Source organism: Taurulus bubalis (assembly GCF_910589615.1).
Source record: "Taurulus bubalis genome assembly, chromosome: 11".
Lineage (NCBI taxonomy): Eukaryota > Metazoa > Chordata > Actinopteri > Perciformes > Cottidae > Taurulus > Taurulus bubalis.
The window spans coordinates 6,094,102-6,113,731 of record NC_136599.1 but is presented as its reverse complement, the minus strand read 5'-3'; positions in this window follow the sequence as shown (position 1 = coordinate 6,113,731).

Below are 19,630 nucleotides of genomic sequence, written 5' to 3'. Positions count from 1 at the left end.
CATCCCTGTCCCGGGACCTCACATCGGATCAGGAAAAACTTCCCCAATAAAGATCGTAAAAACCCTTTCACAGAGAAAAAAGGGGAAGAAACCTGAGGGAGAGCAACAGAGGAGGATCCCTCTCCCCGCATGGACAATTAGCATTATTAAGAAACATGCACAGTTAGGCACAGATTCTAGATGTTATTTTAATAACATTTAATTGTCAGAATATCCTCAATATCGACGTAGGAAAAATCTATTGTTCATCATCCCTTCAAATGTTGATATACAATCCGATGGCCAACCGGCACAAGCCTAATCGCCACACGTTCCCAATCGGAGCTTCCCGTGGGCTCTGCAGCCGTTTCAGCATTTTCACTTGCAGACGATTACATCACCAGAAGAGTCTACATGCGACGGCGACAGCGGCTTTGGAAAGCGTGCGGCGCATCTTAAAGTCGCTTCAGCGTTTCGGAGGGAGTGAACAAATGAATCCAAAGTAAAGTTCAGAATTCAGCCGCGTCCTCTTCAACCTGCATCAGCAGTCGGCGCACGAGGGCCCCGCGCCGCTCCGCAGTGGCCGGATCATCATCGTGATGCAGAAACACCCAGGAGCCGGCCTCCCGCACTCCATTAGAAACATCGACCCCAAGGTGTTGGCTGCAGCGGGAAACACAAGAAATGAGAAGTGGTCTCCCCACTAGGCACGGCTCACTTCAAACACGTGTCCATTAAGGTCACCTAATAGTGAGGCAGCTAGGGGTCTTTGCACTTGGTTTGCCTGGAAATGGTTTCTTAGTAAATCTCAGTGGGATTGTAAAAACATTCGTCTTTGTCAGCATTATCAAGTAATCTGCAGCCCTCTACACAGACGTCAGATGATTTATTTTATGCTCCTTTTTATTTTATGTCAGTTGTTTCTTGTCCTGTTGGAAACATAAATAGTTTCCTTGAACCTCTCATTAATGTTTCAGAAAATTGTTGTATGGCCTCTGTCTGGTTGCAAAGCAACATGATGCCAAACCCGCGGACACAAAATTGCCTTTTTTTAAAGTGCACACATTGATTCCTGGCATATGCGTACACACACACACACGACTATGGTGGTGTGCACAAGTGTGTATATATGTGTGTGTGTGTGTGTGTACACATAATGTGACAAGTAAGTACATGACAGCACTCTGATGTCCTGAGGTGGAAGCTGGTGTGATTTAATTTCAAACAGCATTTAAATATATTACAAAAAATGATTATTTTATCCAGACTTTTTTTTCTGGCAGCACTTCAGAATGACTAAATGAGAACATTTGGTCCTTTTTTCCAGTCTTTTGACAAACACTATTTTTTTCCTCCCAGTGCAGCTTTGTTTATTTCATTTCGTATTCTTTTAAGAGACGGATGAAAAGTATTTTTTCAAATCTGCATTAAGCTAATATGACAGTAACTTCAATATTAGATCTTTCCCTCCCTGTAAAAAAAATGTTTTTGGCGCCGACCTTGCCATAACAAATCTATACGCCTGGGTTAGCGATGCAGCGCACTTCCTTGTGCGTGGCGTGGTTGGCGGGGTGCTGGGAGGGTGTCACCACGCCCCTCCTTTACCTGTCCCTCGGCCACATCAGGGGGATTGTGGGTGCGTGATACGAGGGAAATGTCACCGTGATAAATCTAACCTTTTCCGGGGAGCCCTTAGCGGCTGCATACCTGTGTACTTACATTAATAACCAGATATATCAAAGGGGAGTTTCCCGTTGCATTAGTGTTTGGGGAGTAATTGCTGTCAGCGGGTCTGGTCATAAATCCTGACACCTCAATCATAGCAGCTCCATAAATCACATTTAAAAAGTTCACATCTGATGTACTCTTTCCCCTTGCCCTCGCTGCCAACGGAAAACTGCTGCAGGAGAAAACTTACTGAGCAGAGTGTCTCATTTTTCATTTTCCTGTAGGCTAACTTCCAGGCACCACTCCTCTTGTAGTGTAGGTGAGTACGCAGTTTAATGACATTAAAGGAGCAGCATGATATCTTCCCAAATTCCTATCTGGCCTCATCCAGACAATCACATTCCACCTTGGGTGTCAACGTTTATACCTGTAAGCAGCTCCTCCCCCCTGTCAGTTGCCATGGCTCTTTCTATTAGTAACTGCGGTGATGAACAGTCGTGGCCATTTACCTTGAGTGTCGGGGGCAACAAGTCACGTTATTTGAATTATTTGATTAGACGGGATCGGGGAGATTTATTAAACGAGCGGAAATATCCCCAGTGTGGAGGGTCCTCTCTCCTCTGATGATCCTTGGACGGACGAAGTGTGATGAAATGAGCCGGCGACGGTCGGAAACTCACGAGGAAGGCCGCCGTGTCGTGCACTTTATTTATTTAGTGAGAATACCTTTGGAGACTGTTTGATATCTGCTGCTGAAGAAGCTGCACCCATTGGCCTGCAGTCGAGAAAAGAAAAGCACATCCGCTGCTCTTCCGTACATTAAAGCTAGACCAGAAAGCATCTTCATCGCTTGGACAAGACATAAAATATGCAGCAAATGCAAAAAAAAGAGACAACACATGCATGCAGAAATCCATGGATATGCAGATTAGTGCATACGATTATTTTTACCTGTTCGCTTGCTATTGTAGAGGACAGACGGGTTGAGTAGCACGACTATTTCATCAAGAGGTGTTTCATTTTTCGCTACTTTACTGCAGATCACCAAATCCTTACAATTCATCATGCTTGATGATTATTACGAACATTATTGCGTGGTTTCACTGTAGGTACAAGATAAAGCTGCTGTTGCTGATTAAGGTTAAGTGTGCACCAGTGTCTCTGTTCCTCCAGATGTGTTATTCTTCCTTCATCGTCAGACCTCCGAGGAGAGAGATAGATGGAGCCTGTCTGCCTGCAGGTAATCTGATTATGGGACCATTAATAAAACATCATTCATTAAGAGCCCGTATCAATCTGCTGTCAACATCAAGTGGTTCAATCATCAAAGAATGACAGCGGGAGAGGTGGAGGGAGGGAGAGGGAGAGAGAGTATTGTGGCACAGTATTGCTCTGTCCTTGTTATGTATTTTACAAAATCACATCTTCTATTGATCATGTTTGTCTTGACGTACCTCTGGCCTCTGGGGAGGCAGTTAAAGAACTGTAAATAATAGATTTGGTCTCTTTTCATGACGAGGTAATAGAACTGTATGTTAATTAAGTTAACTCCCATTCCCCATTTACTTGTATGTCTTGCAGGTCTTTTTATATGCATTATTTCCCTTCCACATCTCCATTTTTTCCTTATCCCTCCATCTTTGCAGTCTTCTTATGAATGCTCCTCCCGCTGCAGAGTGACAATAGCCGCCCAGCCTCTGGATCCCACAGGGCCTTCATTATGACTGACTGTATTATGTAAAGCACTTAAAATGCCTAGTTATGCTCTCTGCCTGGCTCTATTTTAGTTCCTAAGTGCCGCAGTCTTCTGACTGATGGTCCTCAGGGACTTTTCACTCTGCGTTTGAAATATTTTTCTCATATCGTCTCCTCACTTAACGGTGTCTCTTCATACGCAAACACCTTCTTTCAGAATTGGTGACGGTGTCGTGTGAGCGAAAGCACAGGCCTCGGACTCCTGAGTTGGAAATAATTGCCTGTGGAAATCAAGTTGATGGTGATTTTTCATTTTCTTATTTAAATTGCAATAAGGAAACTTTAAAGTCATGAAAGGCCTGTTTGCCAAACTCGTTTCAAATTCCAGAAATTCTATTTTATTTGTGTTTATTTTTTTCTCTTCCTCCTGGATTTCTCTGTGGGAGATGATTCAAAGCAAATGCTTACATAATTAAAACATAGCCAGGGGTTGAAAAAATAATTTATACTCAACACTTCAGCAAAATCGAAGCTGTTGTGAAGCCGTTTCCACTGTGATTCATGGTCGGTGACAACATAATGGAATCTGAACAGAGACGGTTATATTGTGCGTATGGCATTTCCTCTGCAGAGAGAAATTTAATTGAATCTCCCCTGCGTTTCTACTGATTGCACTGTAGCCCCTTTTCAACCTGAACTATTTCTATTCTACTCCACGCGTATACTGTGCCGGGATGTGAGTGTGTGTGTGCGTGCATGCTCATGCTTTGTGCATGTGTGTGTGGGTGGATCAATGTGGGTGTGTACAAATGATGGAGAGGCTGTAGTAAAAAAAAGTGAGTGTGGTTTTGTGGGTTGGCATTGTAGGTGGAATTCGTGGCGTGTGTGACGGATTTGTGTCTGATTTGTGTCTTGGAAAATGAACATGAACAGAACACAATCCCTAATTGTTTTGGCTCTATATTTACAGCAGAAACGCCTGCAGTTTCATTGCAGCCTCCCTTGAAACAGATTTCTTATGATGCTACCCTCTCCGGAGAGCTGGGTCATATCCAGGTCAACTCCGGGTTACACTCGGGGCAGCGCTGAAATGAACAGCAACACATTCTCTCTCTAATAAAGTTCAGGAATTGTCTCACAGGTGACGGGTTTGACCATCGCCGAGCCTCTTGAACATCTCTTCTGTGCCGCGTTGATCCAAATAAGATCTCCTGTGGGTGAAATTCTCTGCTGGGCCCTTGTCTGCTACAGCAGCCAGAGCAGATGGCTGTCTATTTACATGCAAGGAAGCCTGTCTAATGCAGGCAATGTACCGCAGCGTTACCGGCGACAGGGGAAAACGCTTGATGGAATTTAAAGTGAATTAGCTTTATGTTTTGTTAACGTTTACTGCAGCCCCGAGAGTCAACCCTCTGGGTGTTCTGATGGATGTAGGGGACGGCAGGAAATACACATTTCCCCCCATTTATATACGATTAATGGTCAGCATTTTTATTCTGCAGAAGCCATTCAAAATGTATTGACCTTCTGTAATAACCTCTTTATATTGTAGTTTTTCATTGTTGGTGGTGGAGGCCACCTTTCTTGTGCAGGGTTCAGCACATTGCTCAAGGGACTCGGAGGTTCTCACTGGAACTGTTTAGTTTATTTGCAGATGATGCACAGCTTTATATACCGATATCACAGTACACATGTAAACATGGACCAAAGGAGTTACCTAGCAATGCAATTGTCTTGGGAATATTTCATTATATGTTTTAATATTATACATCTAAAGTTAATTATTTAAATCTTCACCACTGAAACTTAAGTAATATTTGATGAAATATAATAATAATAATAATAATAATAATAATAATAATAATAATACATTTTATTGGTAGAGCACTTTTCAAAGCTAAAAGTGCTTTACAAAGAAGCCACACATTTAAACAAAGGGAAATGGATGATATAAAGAGAGTAGATGCTAATATTATATTGTATTACATAACGGAGATCATTACATTACATTTCCTATACATTCTCAGAGCATCAATGTGTCAACAATCATGTGTAAAAAAAAAAAGCATTGTGCAAGAACACAAGGAACAAGTTTATTTGTATTCAAATAATAACCTTTTAATGGAAGTTATAATCTACAGATTCATTGATTATCAAAAAGGTCCTCATTTGCATTCCTAATTACAAGCTCTAATTGCACCGTAATGAGGATTTTGGTCCCTATAAATAGGGTCATCACCGAGAAAAACTCAAAATATTGTGCTGTTTGCAAACATACACTGTCTGCCCAAATTCCATCCACTCCTGCTCTGCAGACTGAGACCCACTAACTAAATGGACCTCTCTTGGCATATTTCAGATATGAGATGATGGTACGCGCGATTAGGCTGGAAAATAATGTGTATAGTAGCTCAATGTAAAAAGAAAATCGGGATTTATTCACTCTTTCTCTGCTGAAAGCCTCTCTGTCCATCTTACCTCAGCAAGCCTTATCAGGTAATTAACGTCATGAATGGAGGTTTAATGACCCTCGCATCAACCTTGTTTAAAAGAAGTAGAATTAAAGATGGTATCTGGACATGTAATAATGCAGGAGGAGCCGGTGGACACAGGGATGGCAAGCCTGAGCATCAATGTCATCGTTCTGCTGATCAGGTGCTGAGAGTTCTGCTCATGCATTATGAGAGCCCCTTAAGGCCGGCAAAGCTCCCTGACTCCGACTGACTCCTATATATCTGCTCTCTGCAGCAGATGAAGAAGAGTTTACGCTCAATAATTGGGCTGTGACCCGGCATGACCATGCCCGAGTTACTATTTGTATGGAGGCTGGGAGATGCAAAACAAAATCGCAGCACAAGGAATTATAAAATTAGGAAAACGATATTCCAATAAATAAGATATTTAGCATTTGAAAATTCCAAAACTTTATCAGATGTGATATCTCACTGAATGCTGTTCTCCAGAGCTCAATGTTAACTCATTTTGGCTGCTGTTGGCACAAACCTGCATCGTAATCATGACCAATCAACTTCTCTTTAAATGGCTGTACGCTCTTACAACCACGCTGAAGCTATTTCACGATGGAGAGGACCGTCTGGGGTGGATCCACTACAACAGCTGTCTCTACTATATCTTGTCAAAGGTAAATTACAACGTAGTCATGATGTGTTCACATGTAATCTTGTAAAATGTTGTAGCATTGGTTAGAAACTTGAAAGCATCCAGTTGTTTGAAGTGAATGTTTTCATAACAACAAATTGTTATTGGAGAGGGAATTATGGTCTGTTTACTCTACCTCCAGCAGCTTTTTGTACATCATTAAAACTACTAATGACAAGATTTGTTTTAATCCATAAAACTATCTTTTATTTCCTTATTGTTTGAATTGTGTGTTTTTATGAAGGTGATAAACACTATAGCTCACTATAATAAAGTAAAAGGATAACATTTAGAGTATTTTTTATTGTTTACAGTCTTCAAAAAGGTTTAGTAGATTTGTGGAGCTGCTATAATCAAACAACAAAGGGATCTGTATCTGCCAACATAAATCATCAATGATTGGCAAAATAAACGTGATTAGGGATCTCTAAAAGTTATATTTGCTCTATTTTTTTGTGCTGATCTGATCTGTGATCCGATCCGTGACTGAGCTCCGATCCGAACCGTGGGTTTTATGATCCGCTGCACCATTAGGAGAAATCTATATTTCATGTTTTTCAGTGAGCCAGACAGCAGCCGGCTACACGACACAATGACCACGGACTTTGAACAACAGCCCAGATGAGCTTTCCTGCTAAAGTCTCACAAAGTCTTACAAACATGAGCACGTCTTGTCCTGCACCAGAGCTTGTTAGTTTAGGTTTTGCTGAACATCAAAGCCAGGCTGGAACCCTTGTCATCCACAGAGAGTTGATAAGTAGAGATTCACCAATTCTTGGCCAATCGCCTTCTTAAAGATTTTCTTTCTAAGAACTATAATTGACAGCAAGGCTCCAGACTCGCTGCTTTTTCCCCCCCACCAACATCCCAGAACATAAATGTTATCTTTTCACTTTGTTATTGTCATCTATAGTGGGTGTTTGTACAAAAACACACAATTCAAATGACTAAGAAATAAATGATATGTATTATTACATCAAAATAAAAGTTTTAATGATGTATTATAAACTGCTTAGAGCTAGTGTTCATATATAATCCCATATCTGTGTGTGTGTGTGTGTGTGTGTGTGTGTGTGTGTGTGTGTGTGTATGGTTACTGTGTGTGTGTCGTTATGTTGTGTGTGTGTGTGTCATTACGGTGTGTCTGTGTATGGTTACTGAGTGTGTGCGTGTCGTTATGGTGTGTGCGGGTACTGTGTGTGTGTGTGTGGGTATGGTTACTGAGTGTGTGCGTGTCTTTATGGTGTGTGTGGGTACTGTGTGTGTGTGTGTCGTTATGTTGTGTGTGTGTGTGTCATTACAGTGTGTCTGTGTATGGTTACTGAGTGTGTGTGTGTGTCGTTATGGTGTGTGTGGGTACTGTGTGTGTGTGTGTGTGTGTGGGTATGGTTACTGTGTGTGTGTGTCATTACGTGTGTCTCTGTATGGTGACTGAGTGTGTTGTTTTGGTGTGTGCGTGTGGTTACTGTGTGTGTGTGTGTGCCTGTGTGTGTGTGCGTGTGTGTGCGTGCGTGGTTACGGTGTGTGTGTGTGTGTGGTTACTGTATGTGCGTGTGTGTCGTTACTGTGTGTGTGTGTGTGCGTGCACGTGTGCGTGTGTGTGTGTGTGTGCGTCCGTGTGTGTGTGTCGTTACTGTGTGTGTGTGTGCGTGCGCGTGTGTGTGTGCGTGCGTGCGTGTGTGCGTGCATGTGTGTGCGTGTGTGTGTCGTTACTGTGTGTGCCGACGTAAAACTATCCTGCTGCACCAGTGTGTGAATTTGACCGGAGCCAATCGATTAGTGCGTCTCCATTGAGCGGCTTTTGAAAAGGATCAGTCAGTGAATGTGGAGCCTCAGACATGTGGGATGATTTTGCTGACAGGGCATGTAACGACAGAATTAAGGCTCGAATGCCAGTTGTTTGAATAGAAAACAAACACAAGATAAACATTATCTGCAGATCATCCAGAGGACCAAAGGACGTTCAAGATTATCTCTGGCTGACACCACATGAGCTCCTCTTGGCTACACATTTAGGCACAAACCTAAAACCACCAAAAGAAAGATAATGGAATAAAGACCACCATTAACACTTCTCCCGCTGAGTTTAGGTCTTTAGGCCTTAAGTATATGTCACAACTATGAATTACCATGATAAAAAAAAACGGGCCATTTCTCTCATCCACACACAGAAAGGAAATTTGTCCTAATGGCACCATTACATGTGATGCACAATGTGCCTTTCTTTTTCTTTTTCTATAAATATATATAAATATATTAAAGTGGATATTTTAGTAAAAGCAACAGGGAGTTAAATATCAGCATAAGTGAACATAAAATTGCAATTACAAATAATGATGTTAAATCTTCAGTAGCCAGACACAAACATGATGGTGGCTCTTTCAGATTTATGGGCGGAGATGTAATGGAAATGCCACCGAGGGGAGGAGATAAGATATGATTCCCAAAGGGGAAAGAAGCATAGATGGGATTTTATGTTGAACACTTAAACCTCAAATGGAGCAAATGAAAAATGTAGTCTGCCTTGTTGCCTTCAGAAAGTTTGATGGAGACGGATTACGTCCTCTCCGTTAGGCCTCATGTGGATCGCTAACGGAGAAGCCGTTTATAAAGTTGGTCAGTGGTCACTGTGGTTGATTGAAAACGCTGTCAGACTGTGTTTGCGAAACCTTGTCATACTCTGCCAACGCGCTGGGCTCTCTTTGCCGAACGCACGCAACGCTGAAAGCCTTTTTATACATCTTGATGTCAGGAATAATACAGATGTACTGCACCAAGTGGATCTGAGTTCAGTGGCTTTTTGCTTTTAAGAAGGACACGACATTAGCGTTGATCAAATACTGTACGACTGTATGGCGGCCGAGCCTCGCGGGGGCGGTGCTCCAAATTGTGGGCTCGCTGACAAGATCTCAACAGCGCTGACATTCTAACTGTATCTAATCCCGGATGAATTACAGGGCCTCTCAAGCCCGGGGGCCCCCCTGGACACATTCGGGTCTTCTCCTCTCCAAATGGTGGCCCCAGTGGCAAACGCGCCAGTGTGAATCCTGTTGATTCTTGACACCAAAATTGTACTATGCTGTCTACACGTCACCCAAATTCCAAGCTTGTGCGAGTGCGGAAAACACCTGAGTGCAACTAACAACAGCGGCACTTTCATGGGCCACAGCTCACCACTGAGAACAAATGGAGTCCTCAGCTTATCAGTGGATCAGCTCAAGGCTTTTTCACTTGATGCTATCATTGTTCTGAGCTGTGGTTGTCACGATGCCTTCTATTGTGTATCGCAGCCTTCATAGGGCTCTTGACAATGGCTTTGAGGAAAGATACCTCCAACATTGATAAACAATTATTATCACAATGGCAAGTCAATTCGTCTGCAAGCTACATAAAGGAAGCATTAAGCACAGATTGTGTATAGTTGTATTCAATGTTTCTCACTCGCACGCACAGACATAACTCATGAGCTATGTGATAATTACCAGTAAATAACTGACTAACTTGATAAAAAAATAAAATTCCTTTGCTGATTCATCACAATTAGCCGTGATTGACAAAGCAGGGTTGCACTGGGCCCACATGTGAACAATACATATGTTTCACAGTTGGAAAGCACAGCTGCTTGCTTACCTAAAATTAAAGCTGTTCTTTATCAGCTGCTGTTTAGCTCATTGATCCCAATGGGGAATTTAGCGATGCTGACATCTCGCAATAAAGCGAGGAATCCCTTGTCTGTCTGCATGTCCTTTGCGTACCTCAAGAGCCGCTCATCGGCTCTACTTCACACCTGGTGGCTGTATTGCTTGCGGACCCCATGGAGTGCTGCTGTCTAATTTGGCGCAATAGACACGAGACAACGTTCAATTTGAATAAACTTTGAATGAACGAGCGGACGGCGCTTTGTGCTGCGGCGGCGGCGACGAAGCTTCGGGGCTTTCAGTCCACTTTTGGATTAAAAAGTGTCACTGTTTTGGAGAGTATCGTGGTTTCAATTTACAGATCGGATCAGCAGAAGAAGAAAAAACGAATGGAGAAAATATAACTTCAGAGATGCCCAGATCACATTGGGCATCGTCATTGAGCCATATCAGCCGATACAGATTGTTTTTGACGTTGTTTTGTATCATTAAATCTTACTTTTACTTTGTAATGGTCATCCATCGTGGTTATTTGCATCACAACACACAATTCAAACGAATAAGAAGTAAAATATTGTATTATTATTGATAAGAAATCTTGGCATTAGTAGCTTTTAATGAGTTTAACTGCTTAGAGCTCTTGATAGGAAGTTAAACAGGTCATAACTCCCTCTTTTGATTTTCTTTTCAGCATAGTATCGCTGCCAATCCCCTGATGCTGCATCTGGTTATAGTAGCATAGCAGCCAAATTAGTTTTCCCAGCAGCGCCGGGAGCCAAGCAATCGGCCCTTCTTCTGAACGGCCACACGCAACAAACAGTCTCGACTTCCCTCAACGCTGTAAGCCGTGTCAGGCTTCAGGTTAGGTCGTACGAAGGCTTGTAATATTTATTTTGCGTCCTTTTTTTGCTTTTATTTGACCGCTTTTACCTTTCTCTGCGATTTTTCTATTTTTTTTCTCCCTCACTGACCAAAAGACTGAATGTGCCCACATGTTCCCTTCACCCCCGCTGTCTGCTTCATGTGCTTCTGCAATGCTCGTGGCGTGATGCTTCCATAGTATCCGTCCCCGCTGATCATCAAACAAGCCTCCGGCCTTGGCCTTTGACCGCTGCCTATGCTGCTCGCCTATCGTGCGTGCACGAAGCACAAAACAGAGAGGAAGGAACGTTGTGTATAGAAAGGGAGAGAGGGAGCGATCAAAAGGAACAGATGGAGAGAGTTATCGGTTCGATTAAACGGCGTTTCTTGTCTCCAGTAGCACAGGGCAGATTTCATTGAAAGGCTGTTGCAGTCTATCGATCAGCCCTCAGGGATGGATACTGTGAAGCAGAGTATAGAGGGAGGTAGAGAGAGAGGTGGAGGGATTCATGTAGCTAGAGAAACACAGCCGGAATAGTATTCAGTTGTGTTGCAGGAGAAATGGAGTGAAAGAACTGAGCAACAAAAGGAGAGAGACCTAGCACTCACAAAATGCAGAGCCTGTTGATGTGTTGTTTTCCCCCTCGCTGCTGGTCAGGAGCCGTGTTCAGTCCGTATGGGAAGGAATAAAAACAAAAAACATGGAAGCCGAGTGGTCATGTGATGCTGTTTACAACCTGAAGAGAGTTCCTCAAGAAAGGATCACACAAGAAAAGCCATTATGATTTAATGTCATGCTACATGTTTGGTATTTTGCGCTCTTGCCAATGCAACAGGCTGGGTGCATTAGATATACCTCATTTAAAACTGTGCTTCATTGGTTGAAACGTATGGTCACCTCCAATACAAAAATGGTTTATTTTAGCAGCTATATTCTTTCGTTTTTGTAAGCCAGTGCACGGACCAATCGGCATCTCAGGAGAAGATGGGCGTGGCCTGTGGTGTGTGTGAGACACGGCACCCGGAGGCGGCTGTTTGTTCTGCACAGCAATGGCGGCCCCCTGAAGAGGTTTGATGCTGCGATGGCAACAGTTGGATCAGAACTGGATCGTAATTCTTCATTGAGAGAAGAGCAAAGAATGCCACTGAGGGGGGTTTTCTCGATGGAGAAGATATGTTCCCGTCTGGCTTCGGCAGGAGTTCGATTGATGGATGGCTCACGGCCGGCATACGAATGGGCCTCTGCACAGCACCTTATTGCCTAAAGTAGAAACTATATCACTTCATGCATTGGTTCTTGGTAAACTGATAAATGAGCCTTGTTAGACAAATCAACTTTTTCAGAACTGGATGTCATTATTTGATATTTTTGCTATATAAACATAGCCACATTTCAATCCTCGTTTGTTTGCTATATTAATGCCTGCTCGGGAAAGTAGATGAATTGTTTTCATGCGGTGGCCAGGTAGTTTTCTTCCAATTATTTTTGTATACCAACTCGACTGACTCCAGTCAAATCACTTTGTGATAACTCGTGTCATCAATATTTGTTTTCCTAAAAATGGGGTCACGTTTATTTATTTTTCTCCCCGGTAATTTGCGCCACGTTTGACAATTCTTCCATTCAAGCAGCGGAAGCTACCTCCTTAAATGTATCTTTAGCCTTCACAGGTCATTCCACATGGGACTATTACACTGCTCGAATTACATCTTGACAAAATTGAAATGGTGGAGAAATGGGGGGAAAAAAGTCATTGCTGACCTTACTTTGAACTTGAATTATCTTAAAACATTTGAAAGGTGGGCTTGTGTGCGATTATGTATGAGACGCTTCTTCTTAGAGTCTTGCCATATGGGTGTGTGTATACATGCATACATTAGTGTGTGTGTGTGTCAAGATTTCTGAGAGGTTTGTGGTATCCACTCTTTTCCTTGGAAAATCATTCTGCACAAACATAGTGATTTAAAAAAAAATGTATTCCAGAATCCTCAAATGATATACAGCACTTTTAAAATGTCCTCCGTTGAAGCACCGAGCAAGTTGTCTCACAAAAGCACCGGTGAAGTCACTCAAACAGCCGGAGGTGTCACGCGATACAAAGGCAGTGGTGAAGACTGATGCCCGTTCAAGACTAAAGGACGAAACCATAGAGTCCCCCGAGTGCCACAGCTGTCAGCCTTACAGTACACCTAATGAGTCCGACCACTCCTCCCGCCCCCCGAGCCCGGCGGTGGAGCCTTGGATCCGGCCCGGGGGTGAGTGCGTGCGCCACGGGACCACATCCGTCCTCCAGGGTCGGATCCCGTTCTGATCGATGACTCCTCTGGGACGAGAGACGGCTGAGCTGCTGCTCGTCTCCCTTTTTTTTTTTGTCTTTGAGGCGTATTCGTTGGCAGGTAAAAATACACACAAGTCTATATACGTACAGAGGCGCCGTGACCTTGTCCATGACCTCGCACGTCAAGGGCCGCGTTTCCGATGAGTGGTTTTCCATTGGGGGGGGAGGGAGGAAAAGGAAAAATGGGTAGATGTGATGATGAAATACACCGATTGTCCTCTGATAGATTGGGGACAAGGCCCCTAATCGCTCTTTATGTCATGTGAATGACCTCCCAGGATACAGAGCACGGATTCATCACTCGCAGCTCTGCTCTCATTCACCACCGAGTGAATCACTGGTCGTGATGTACTGTACAAGTGTGCAAATAGCACCTTTTAACCTGATGAAATCCTCCATCAACCACTATTCTGAGGCCCCTGTAACCTAAAGCTCTGCTGATGCGGCAAACCCCATTACGAACATGGAATCTTACTTTATAGCGCATGATCCATCATAACAGGAGCTTTCTCACAATACACTGCATTTTATTTTTATTTTTAAGAAGAAGAGCACGGAGTAGTCTGTGTTTGTAAGGGATAAAGAAGTAAACAAGATGAGATTACATGTGTGTGTGTATGAAGAGAAGGGAAACAAGGAGGGATTCAGTGCTATCTCGATGTGATGGAGTCATTTATCAGAGTGTGCTCCTGGAGGACTGATGGGATCCCATCAGGCGACCACTAACACAGAATGGATCCAACGTTGTAACCAGACATATTTATTTTTTTCATCCTTAAAATGACACGCCCAGGCTGCACTCTTCCATTTAGAAATCCACTGAGCGCAATACAATAGCATTTTTTGAATGATTGTACAGGGAGACTTCACAAAGTGTTGTATCCCGGTGCTGTGACATTTTTCTTTTCACTTTTATTTTGAAGGAAAATCATTTAACTTCCATTTCCAGCTCTCAGCCGTGCCGCAATCCGGCTTCGCCACAATGGCGGCTTGGGTCACGTTGCCCTTTTTCTTTTTATGCTTGTGCTTTTCACAGTGAGACCAAGATGCCCTCTGAGAAGAAAACTGAGACACTCACTTTGAAAATATGAGGCACTCTGATACACACAAGTGAGATGCCTCAAACAAAAAAAACACACATCAGTGATACATTTGTATTTCATGTGTGTGACTGGTACAGTTATAAACTAAACAGCCAATAGCTTCCCGTGTTATGTTTTCAGACCTGTACAACTTCAGACTTTTCATTCACTTTTTTTTTTCTTTCCCCATCAGCCAACTTCTATAATGCATGCAATAAAGTCTCACTCTAAACATCTCCAGCCCTTTGACAATGTTGCTAAACTTATATTTCAGAGATAACAAAGTGGATTAACAGAGTTCGGGTGGTAAACCCTCCATTACACCCTTTGTTGTTGTATTTATGCCCCAGTGATCCCATTCCGTCAGAGCTCATCTGTATGCAGCCTGCTGGTGTTGTGCATGGCCAGCTCTGTACTCAGTGTATCTATTGCAATGCTCTGTGTAGCGTGACTGTTGCCTGTGTATCATCTATCAGGGGATAGCATAACCTCGCCTAAAAATCACATTCCACTGAATCAGAATTCAATTCCAGATTCCTGCAAGAAAATATCGTAATAATACATCTCCTCTGGATTCCACTTGGGCCACTGTCACAGTGCTTCCTGACTCATTGCCCGCACTGTAATATCTCAATAACATCTTCGACAGAGACGTGATGAAACGTTTCATCGGCTCTGTGGAGAGAGAATAAAAACCTCGGGTTGGTGTAAATTTAGATGCATGAAATCTAAAGGTGCTCACATACATTGTTGCAATGAATATGAAACGCCTCGACAGTGTTTGTCCTATTACTGCATTATTTTTAACATCCGAGAAAGAACACGGCGGGACGGTATATAGAAACAAGCTTAAAAATGCAAGCGCTGCAGTGTTACTTCTCATCCCCCATTGTGTCGCGTATTTGCGACGCTTTTTCCGATTTGTACAGCGGTGCCAGTCTTCCTCTTCGACGTGCTTGAACGTTGAATAGAGGTAATGAGATTGGAGCTGAATAACAATGATGCCATTCCATAATGGATTACTACAACATACACATGGTTTCACAGTTCCCCCCCCCCGATTAGTGGTGCAAATTTAACACTTGTTAGGCGTAGTGTAAACAGCGCTGAGGGAGATTATTTGTCAGGCGAGTAGGATTCCATCAAGAGAGTCAGCCTGTGTGATGCACGCGCCTCTCACAGAGCTCTCTGCAGTCACAACTGCTGTTTATCCGCTGATCACATCTTTTGTTCTACGATGACATATTGAATTACACAGCACACAAATTCTGATTACACGACAAATACAATGTGTGTATAAAATGTGTGAGGCAGAAAAAGACGTATTTAGATGTGTGTGTGCTCGCCAGGCGTTCTCGTTGTGTTAATGTAATTGGGACATTGCCTCACTTATTGCAACTCTATCTACAAATTACTTAAATATACTATTAAATCGATTTGACAAATGTTTTGAAGGGCATTAAATGCTGTTTTATGTCTTCGTACCTCACCATACAGCGGTTGAGGAGATGGCCAAGGGGTGTTCAAAGCAGAACGTTGAGACCAGGGCTCGGGTTCTGGGTCCTTTATGGGGTTAGGGTTGGGCTACTGAAGCGCTTCAGGGACAGATGATGGTTCAATAATGTTGGCTTTCTTGCCCAGAGATAGATGAGAAGATGTAATACAAATAATAATATGAATCTCAAATCTGTCGACTAACTATAAGGCTACAGACAGTTAGCTTAGCATAAATAGATCACTTGGAAACCTCACAGTAAGTCACTGTTTAGGGCCAAGAAAATAGTCCGCCACTTGACCCACCATGAAACCACTTATTGTCATTTTTTACACATTGATTTAACAAACAAAATATGACCTATTAATTAATAAGCTTTAGAGGTGTTGATAGGCCGATTGCTGCTGCTGCTACTGCCCGCGTCCCCTTAGCCCGAGTCGGGTGTCGAGCCAGGGCTGGTCCCGCTACCTTCGGTGGTTGTCGGAGCGCTAGCTGGCTACAGCGGGGAGCTAACGGGGACACTGACCGACTGTAACCCGACTTTTACGATATGTTACCTTTCGGAAAGAGCCATGCTAGCTTAATCCAATGCTTAGCTAGCTGCTTTATACCTATCGGACAGTTTATTAGTATGCACTAGCGCAGCACTTTCTCCAAGAGATTCCTCACGCTCCGCTGCAACAAGGACCGTTGCAGGAGAACATTCCTGCCTACGGCTTTAAGACTTTACAACAAGTCACCGCTTGCTAGATCCTCTGTGGATTAATTATCACTGTACACGTGTATGCTTATTACACATACATACTTTGTATTTTGCATCTATTGTTTACATTTAATTTGCTTAATTACTTAATACACTCTGCAGCTGTAAATATATGTCATTCCAGTTAGTTGTATTCTATTTGATTGTGTATATTCAATGTATATATATATATATATATATATATATATATATATATATATATATATATATATATATATATATATATTACTTTATTTTATTTTATTTTGTATATATCTTTCATCCCTGTTGCTTCTTTATATATTTGATCTTTTATCTTGTGTGTTTATTTGTATCTTCAAGTTGTAAGGCGCTACTACACATTTCCCCTTGGGATTAATAAAGTATAGATCTATCTATCTATCTATCAGTATATGAGAGGGCTCTCATTTACCTTTTGGCAAGGAAGCAAATAAACACACGTCTGAAACTACTCCTTTTAAACAAAGAGCTTTCAGTGGTCTACACATAACTCTAAAAACATGAATCAAGCTTCAGTAAACATCTTGCGGTCACATTCAGTCTGAAAATGTTGTGACTGCTCATACGCTCAAAAACATTCTATCGGCATTCAAATATTCTCGAGGCCATCAACCTGTCAGACGGTATAACTTGGTCGGTCTGAAAGACACTGGTTTGATTGGCTTTTTGATTGATTTAACATCAATACCTGTATCCCCTCGGATCACTCGGGGGAGCTCATTTGAAATGTGACTTGCTTGTGGTTTAGCCAGACCCAAGGCCGGGAAAAAATAAAGCGAGTGCTGCACACAATCAATCATAACTGCACGCCGTTTGATTGGAACTATCAAGGGTGTCTTGCCGATACTGCCCTCACCTCCGCACAGCGCCTCGGCCGATGCCGTTACACTGACTTATTCATGAGCAGCGTCTGGGTCTTCATCAACGGTAGCGCGGGTGTCTTTCCGCTCGTTGGCGAGTCGCGTGCCTCGTCTGCGCTCCCTCCGTTTAATCGATACCGTCACATGTAGTGACCTGTAAATAACTGTTGCGTGTTACATATTTGACGAGGTATTGAGCCAGTGTGTGATAGACTGCTCTGTGCTGTGGCCACACGATGCCATTTTGATTCAAATAAAGTATTTCCATCCCGTGGCAGTGCACGCGTGTCGAGTACTTTGGGTTAAACATATGCCGAGGTGAAAGGGTGAACAGGTAGTTGTGACCTGGACTCGCTGTTTTTTTTCAACTTTCATGATTTATGATTTCAAGTATCGTCACTCCTGACATTTAATTGATTGTGTTAACACCTGGAGTTTATTGAACCAATTATTAAAGGCCAAAGATAAAAAATCTGTGTGCTTACCTTTTGGCAAGAAGCTTGAATAAATACAGTTGTTTGAAAGAGAGGTTTTCACAGCAGTATAAAACAGAAATTTGAGAGGGAATTATGTCACTCTTACCTCGCTAACACTATCTCTAAGCAGCTTATAATACAGAATTAATACTACTAATGCCAAGATTTTGCAAATAACCACGATAGATGACCTCACTTTACCCAATGCTGCTGTAATCCTGCAAATGGATTATCTTATTTTATCTTAGATAACTTTAAAAAAGGAAATCATTTAGATTATTTGACTGTTTAGACTGACCTCGAAGTAGTTGAAAAGATTCTTTGCGACTTGGTGGAAAAAGAAATGGCCTGGAGCTTTTTTATACCAGCTCCAATAACAAAATAACCGCATCTGCAGCAACAAAAAAAGCATGAGTGGGACATCTCTAAAAGTTCTAACGAGGCTAAATAATGACTGGAAACCATTGTGAGTAGGATGGTAGGGAGCAAACATTACTCAAACAGGAGTAATCGTGAATATTTTTCGTTGGTTGTTTTGTTGATGATGTGTCCGAGCACAACACATCTGCAGTGGTTACAGATGTCTAATCCCGGCCTCACTAATGTGGTGTATAAGAAGTCCAAGTGTCGTAGGAGTACGTTGACTCGAGTGATCCAAAGCCAACGCACTCTTCAGCCTCTGCAGTGGCTGTAATGGCTCTCATCTTGTAGTGTAGTAGTAAGATTCCAAGTGCTCATGTTTCGACCTTTTCTCATTTTGATTTCCTCGGCGCGATTCTCCCACAGAACAGTTGGTCTACCTGCTTTGATATCTTTTTCACACCACGTTAAAGCAACGCCGCTTTCCCAGCCGGCTCCCCCTCAGATCATGGCCTTGAAATGCGGATATATAAGTCGTTGCTTAATGTGGTGAAATGCTCAGCATTACTATTCCTCCACTGTGATTTCTAATGGCGAAAGACATGGATGTATTTGTCCCCCCCCCCGTGTTTTGATGCACACCCTTGTTCCTCATCTACCTTTGTCTATACTAGCTGATATTTTTGAAAACACAGCCGTACAAAGAATGAAATTATGACCAAAATGTCAAAAGGTAACAGACGTGATATTTCCGTAGACAATGTGACGGCTCAAAACCCATTCTGACCTTAATATCCAGTGGCCTTCATATATTTTCTCCATGAGAGAATTTAATTTATAGTTGTTGTTGGTCTGAGGTCATGTTTCTGCACCTGGATGTACGATATAGCACACACCATATACAATAACATTTCACTTTCCCCTGCAGGCCCACTCACAGAAAAAGCAGAGGAGAGACTCAATTGCATCTAACAGTAGTGTGATTAACACATTTCAGTTATTCAATTAAAACATGATTGAGGAATATTGTTACATGCTGAAGTACTAAGAAACACAAAGAGAACAACACATTTTCTGAACGCTTGAAGACAAACGGCATTGCTTTACACATCTACAGTAAAATACCTGGGAATCAAACATCAGTCTTTAAACTGTAGAAAACCGTTTACAGTATTTTATCTCAAGAAAGATACCGTTCCACACCCGCCTTCTCTCTTTCACTCACTTCTGCAACGATGCAGTCTGGAGGGACTCT